Source organism: Parasteatoda tepidariorum, chromosome 9 (assembly GCF_982258835.1).
Source record: "Parasteatoda tepidariorum strain Cologne lab strain chromosome 9, Ptep-v5.0, whole genome shotgun sequence".
In the NCBI taxonomy this organism is placed as follows: Eukaryota; Metazoa; Arthropoda; class Arachnida; order Araneae; family Theridiidae; genus Parasteatoda; species Parasteatoda tepidariorum.
This window is the reverse complement of record NC_141763.1, coordinates 66007924-66015577: the sequence shown is the minus strand read 5'-3', so window position 1 is coordinate 66015577 and position 7654 is coordinate 66007924.

Below are 7654 nucleotides of genomic sequence, written 5' to 3'. Positions count from 1 at the left end.
CCAGACCGATCCAAAACTTGTCCTAAACAATGACCTCACATCCCTACTTGAAATAGCTATACTTCGACACCATAGTCACTGCCACGGATCCAGACGAATGGCTAGGGGAGTTCTTACTTTAGACAAACTATACGGGCAATATATACGGCCAAATAAGAAACAGTCTCTATTTACGTGATAACTCTCTTGGTCTTAATACCTTTGAATAGGAGTCCTAATGTATTTACCTCTCAATAAAGTGCACTTTATTTGCACTATTCAGAACTATACGGGACAACTCCAAATAAAAAGCAGTCTCCATTTACGTGATAACTCTGTTGGTCCTAATACCTCTGAATAGGAGCCCTAATGCATTTACCTCTGAATAAAGTGCACTTTATTTACACTATTCAGAACTATACGGGACAACTCCAAATAAAAAGCACGTGATAACTCTGTCTGCACGTCTAACTATTTACGTGATAACTCTGTTGGTTCTAATACCTCTGAATATGAGCCCTAATGTATTTAGCCCTTAATAAAGTGCACTTTATTTACACTGTTTAGGGTTTTCATTTGGAATACGGGGTAATTTCAAATGAAAAGCAGTCTCTATTTACGTGATAACTCTGTTGGTCCTAATACCTCTGAATAGGAACCCTAATGTATTTACCTCTGAATAAAGTACACTTTATTTACACTATTCAGAACTATACGGGACAACTCCAAATAAAAAGCAGTGTCTATTTTCGTGATAACTCTGTTGGTCCTAATACCTCTGAATAGGAGCCTTAATGTATTTAGTCCTTAATAAAGTACACTTTATTTACACTGTTTAGAACTATACGGGGTAATTCCAAATGAAAAGCAGTCTCTATTTACGTAATAACTCTGTTGATCCTAATACCTCTGAATAGGAGCCCTAATGTATTTAGCCCTTAATAAAGTGCACTTTATTTACACTGTTTAGAACTATACGGGGTAATTCCAAATAAAAAGCAGTCTCTATTTACGTGATAACTCTGTTGGTCCTAATACCTCTGAATAGGAGTCCTAATGTATTTACCTCTCAATAAAGTGCACTTTATTTACATTATTCAGAGCCGTGATCACGTGATTCTTCTTTCACGGTTTACTGTATCATATATAAAACGAACCTTACAGACTCCAACGGCCTAAGACCACACGGACGTGATCTTTATTCGGTGCTTTCGCATACATCTCATTAGTTAGTATACATACTCTATACTTCGTATACTTCTCTCCCAGCGTTCTGACCTGGGGAAGCGCTTCTTTCTCCTTGTGCTAGTCCTGAACGGGTAAAAGACCACGAAAAAAGTTTAAAAAAGTAATAGATTAATAACTGAAATGCTTTTTGTTTGTATGTTTATCTCTCTCTCTCTTTCGATTGCTGCTTCAATGGAAGATGGAAGTACAATATGCTTGAAAAAGGCATGCAATGGTGCAATTAAAAGGCACTTCGCATTTAAAGAAATTTTTTCAGTACAGGATGGAAGAAAACGCCTTACCGAGACAGGAACTGTTTCAGCAACATGGACCATTTCGGATAAGAGATTAGTCTAATGATTGGACCATCCAGTGATAATGATGGGTTATTAATTTGAAGGAACATTGCAATGTGCACCGAGTGACAATTTCCATTCATTTCAGTGCTTGCACTGGCTATGATATTGTGTGAAAAAGTGCAGTTTTGAGCTTAAGTACAATTTTTGCATGTTATATATTACAGTCAAGGAAGAGGAGAGTAGAATACTTGGTGAGAAAAGTTGATTTAATTAATCTACAATTGAAATGGAAAAACTTAGCTTGAGGAATTTAAGGCAGAAATTTGGAATGAGCAAAAATGACGTAAGAAATGTTCTGAAAGACTAAAAAGAAACTACGGATTACTAATTCATATAAACATACATGAACTCTATGATTCGAATTCTCAGATTATTTTGAGGTTATTCATCGATGGATTTTAGCCAAATGCACTTGGAACCCTCTTCAACTTCGAAAATACCTATCGAACCTTCATCCACTGAGATAAGTTATAAGACTCGAAAAAATAAATTAATGTTATATAGATAAATAAAGCAAAAATACGATCTTTCCCCAGAAATCTTAATTTTATATCAAATATAGCAATTATAAATTTTTCCTACTAAGCTCTTTGAACGTAAGGGTTCGGCACATTTAATTAAATAAGAGAATAGAAGCTAAGCTGTTTTATTAATAAATATCAAACAATAATTAATCACTCATTCAATTTTTAGTTTAATAATTCACAGGTGTCAATCTTTTCAATTCATTTTAGTTGCTCTTTAAATGCCGCATATTTAATTAGTAGACATGGTGACAGTTGTAGTTGGACAAGTTGAGGTTTAGTTGTTTTATTAATAAATATTGAGCAATAATTTATCATTCGTTCAATTTTTCGTTTAACAATCCACGTGTGTTTATTTTTGTAATTTATTTTAGTTGTTACTTAAATTACATTTTACTTTATAGTACCCAAATGGTTTTTAACAAAACATGTTTCTAATATTGTAGGAGCGTGCTGTTTTATAAAGAAAGCAAGTTATAAATCAGTCACACGACTTCTATTTCTAAATCGGGGGTGCGAAAATGCAAGTTTAACCTTGGTTGGCCATACATCATCGCGTTTCCACCAGACTGGTTAACAGGGACGAAATTTACGACCTTACGAATAGAAAGCGAACGTCAAATTTTGGGTGTTTTTTTAACCTCGTCTGAGCCCTATCTTACTAAGGCAACAGTAGTTCGACAACCCCTACTCTATTTCTCTTTAATTTAGATACATTATATAATTTTCAATTTTTTGTAAAAACATATTTCATTAGCAGTTTGTTGACAGCTCGCCTCTAGCATTTCGACCCTGATAAATTTTCGATAAGGAATAAAATTAAACTTTAACTTAGGAACAGCGTAACAAGGCTTCAAAAAGTTTCCAATTTTTTTGCTTGCCGTCATGTTAGTTTATTGCAGCGGTTCACAAATAGCGTTCCGCGGAACTCTAGGGTTCCATGGGGTGAAAGAAAACAAAAGACCGGAAGAAAAAAAATCCGAAAAAAAGGAAAAAAAATTAATAAAAAATCCGAAAAATATTTTTTTGTATTTACATATATATAAAATATCTTCTATCTATGTAACACATATATATACACCGAAGAGCCACTACATTATGACCACCCTGCGAATAACATGTAGCACCATCTTTAGCCCTCAAAACTGCTAGCACCCGCCGTGGCATTGATTCCACAAGGTGCTGATAGGTAGTCTGAGGTATCTGGCACCAAGCGCTCACCAACTGGTCCTGCAATTCCCTTACGTTGCGAGGGGGTAGCGTGGCAGCACGAATTTGGTTTTCCAAGTAGGACCACATATGCTCTATTGGATTAAGGTCAGGTGAATTTGGGGGTCAGACATGATTTGAAAGGCATAGAAATGTTCCTCGAACCAATCCATGACGATTCGACCCTTATGACATGGTGCATTATCCTGTTGGTAAACACCATCCCTCCGCAGGAAAAACTGTTGCCATTAATGGGTGAACCTGGTCTGCGCAACTATGTTCAAGTAGCTTACAGACGTTAGGGATTGTTCTATGAGGATTATGGGTCACCCATTGTCATAGATGAAGGGTGGTCATAATGGAATGGCTCTTCAGTGTATATATATATATATATATATATATATATATATATATATATATATATATATATATATATATATATATATATATATATATATATATATATATATATATATATATATATATTTATAATATATACTATCAGCCATAGTTAGCTTTGCTGTTGCAACTTACTTTCTGACTAAAGTTAAGAATTAGTTAACATTTTAAATATGATCCATTTCTCTGCTAAATATGTTATCACTGTTCTTTAAAAAATAAAAATAAGAACATCCTTTCTAAAGAATCTTCTGTGTACAAAGCAATTAAGAAAAAACTTAAGGCGCGGAATTCTTAGAAAGTTTAAAAGTCCAATAAAAAAAAGATTATATTTTTTTTAAGGAAAAAATGTTTTCAGTTACATACAAAATTTTCTTTTTCCCCCCTTCAAGCTGCGAATTTACCAGAAATTACCCCTGACATGTTTGTGGAAATAAAACTTAATTAGTGCTTTCAAGAAAAGGCTTTATCGATTTTCTCTTGAAAATTCCTGTAATTCCTTAAAGAGATGTATCACCAGTAATTGCTTTATAAATCGAAATTGAAGGCTTATAATCAAAATTCTAAAAATAAAACTTTTACCAACTATTTTTATCTTTAAACTTTTTCTGAAGTAAAGGTTGCCTTGGAGATGTTTTTATAAATTATTTCGTCCAGAAAAAGTAAAAATACACGCAGTTTGAATACCAAATAACCAAAAGCGAAGCTTTAATTTTAAACCTTACACATTATCTTGGTGAAAAGGATTAATCGTGTGGGTTTTAACGTGGACAAATATTTTCAAATATTTGAAAAAGTATTAAACTTTCACTTAAAAAATCATCAATTTAGCATTATTCTCCAACCTCCCTTCCCTAATTTGAACCAATCAATATGTCAAAATCAATGGATAATTCTTAATTTTAAGGAGAGTAAGAAATTATGATCGCATTTTTGCGGTCATTGGTTACATTTGTCATAGGTTTTTCTTTTCTGTGAAGACTTTTATAAATGCCACAGAATTGCAAGTCCTGGGTTAAAAAATTGCATCAATTGGATATTTGCAACGAATTTCATCGTTGTGTTTAAAATCACGTAGTTGTACATGGTGTATTAACTATTTACAGCTTGAAGGCTTGGGTTTATTATCCCGCTGAATCAATTTTTAGATCAGATTTAATTGGATACCTTCAAGCGACGTCCCTCGTTTGCGTCGAACCTAATTCGTTGACAAATGCTTGACGTTGCTCACAAGTATACAATTGGTGTTTGCCCTCTAGCCGTTCAATGGTTTAGATTGATTTTCAATTCCAGCCAATGCAACACACGCTTCTTAAAACGTTACAAAATTCATTTCCTTCCTCAGAATTCATATTTTCAGTAAAATCTCCTCTAAGACAGTGATTGTGAATAAGTCAATAGCAAAAAGTTCATAAAAATACTTTAAATCAATAATGCGTGGAAACATTAAAAATGAATGAAGGTTGAAATAGAAAGAAAAAACTCAGACTGGAGAATAATCAACAAGATATTCCAAATTTATCGTCTGCTTTTTTTTACTTGATCTTATTGTTCTACCTTTTTATTAATACTTACGTTAACCCGATCTTTAATGCTACAACTCTTTATTTGCGATTATAGTGAGGAAATTTATTTAGTCACTGAAGAAGGTCTAGTCGAAGTGTGCGGACACTGAAAATCTAGAACACTCATTATCCCAATAGATAAAGCATTTAGAACAGCACCCATTATACCAATAGTTAAAAAATATCGGAATGACTTTTCATTTTCACAAAACTATGGTTTTTCATCATACTGACATTTTAACTCATTTCGTTATGCAAAACAGAAAGCTGTTGAGCAAAACTAAATCTAGCCATTAAGAACAAGTGCTGAAAAATGACAGCAAGTATTATAACAGCGTATTTTTCTCTAAATAGCGTTATTTCATATAACAAAAATTCTTTGAAGAATAACTAGAGTCATCTTTATCAAACTCCTCTTAGATATTAGATTAAATTTTTGATTTTCATTTGATCGACGTTTGTAAGAAACATTTAATGATAGATTATCAATCAATAACAGTTATCCCTAAAGTGGAAAATTAAGGTATTGCTTTAATAAATAAGAAGAAAAAGCCCTTTATACTTTTTTGAATGAAAATTTTCTCTGCGATATAATTATATTATACCGTAAATGCGGTATAATAATACTACAATGAAATTATGCGGTTAACTTTTCGACGAAGAATTTTTACTAAACATATTTCTCCCACAATTTTTAAATTATATTTTACAATAATTTAGATCAAAATAAATATAAAAAAATACTTAGCATTTTAATAATTTATGATCACTATTAAACACCGGTGTCTTTTTCTGCGTTAAAGGTAAAATCATTAAAATACAACTTCCTTTCAAACAATATATTTTTCATTTGCACTTATTCGCAGTTATTTAGATCTAAGAAAAGCAATAATTGAATTTTTTTAAATTTACAAAATCAATTATAGATAAATGTTTGAATATAAAACTCTTAACTTTTTTCTCAAGCTACTTTTTATTTGATTTTATATTTTAGTGCAAATGTAAATCCGATAGTCTAACAGATTTTCTTAGAGTAACTATAAGACTGTTTTTTTATAATTAAAATGTATCAAACTATATTTTTATGCGTAATTAGAGTTACAGAAAAAATATATAAAATTGACACTGGCGTCCCATCTGTATCAAAGGGTTAGTAAATTTGACTAATTATTTTAATACTGTGTATTTGTCTGTTTTTTTTAATATTACAGTTTATTTTTTATATAATTTACAGAAATCTGTGCACTACTAGATTTCTGTTTTTCAAATAACCTTTCACAAAGTAAAATAGATATAATTCAACAAGTGCTGACATTTGTTGTAGTCATTATTAAGTAATCTGGCAATCGAAAATTTACTCTCTCATTTGCATTTTTAAAGATTTGTAAACTCTTCAAAATTTTGCTCCGTTTACAATATTAAGTGCAAAAAATTAGCCCTTTTATTAGTTTAGGAAAAAAGTATTTTGAATAGAATAAAAATAACCACTCACCAAGGGGCTAGTCAGCAAAAAAAGTAGCAACTGAAATTAAATAAACAACCTGTAATTTTTTGCCATCGCTTTCTCAAAAAAAAAAAAAATCATTTAATGATGAAAGTACACCAATGTAGAAAAAAACTCTTGAAAGCAGAATTTTCATTAAAATGTCCAATGGCACCTATCAAGATTTTAATCCTTCAGAATCCCTCAATTTGTGTTGGAAAGATTCATATGGAAAGAAAGTTCCTTAACAATTTGCATATTTATAAGTTGTAATGCATACATTAAACATGTTTTGCCTTACTAAATATTTTTACGCACAATTCTTTAAAGTCAGTATATTTAACTAAATTTTGTCACATATTTATATTATTTTTACTGTTAAATGAACTTTTTACAGCCGTAGATTACTTCTAATAGGAGTTTTTTCAACAAAAAAAAATTTAATTCAAGCAAACAAAAAAGTTTGAAAAAGTGTCTATTAATTAAAAAGGACGTATCGACGGACTCATTAAGTTGGAGGAAAAAGTGGATACTAAGATCTACCGGCCATTGGCTACTAACGGAAAATTTAAATTTTTAGGTCTAATTTTAAAGTAATTTTAATAAGTTTTGCAGAGATTTATGGTAAATCGTGACCGTAGGTAGATTTTTAAATTTACTTAAAAATTTTAATGTGTGTATAATTTAAACTTCATCGTTGAGCTTGCAGTTATAAGATCCGATTCATCTTGACTCCTTTCAAGAACTTCTCATCAAAACTTAGAAAAATTTCAATGAGGTCGGGCTATTAAGTTTTGAGAAATAATGTCCAACTCCAAAAATAGTGCTTTCGAAAAAACTATATTTTTCTGTCTTCCTTTCCCCTCTATTACCTAATCTATTTTAAAATTATCGATGTTTTGAAATTTT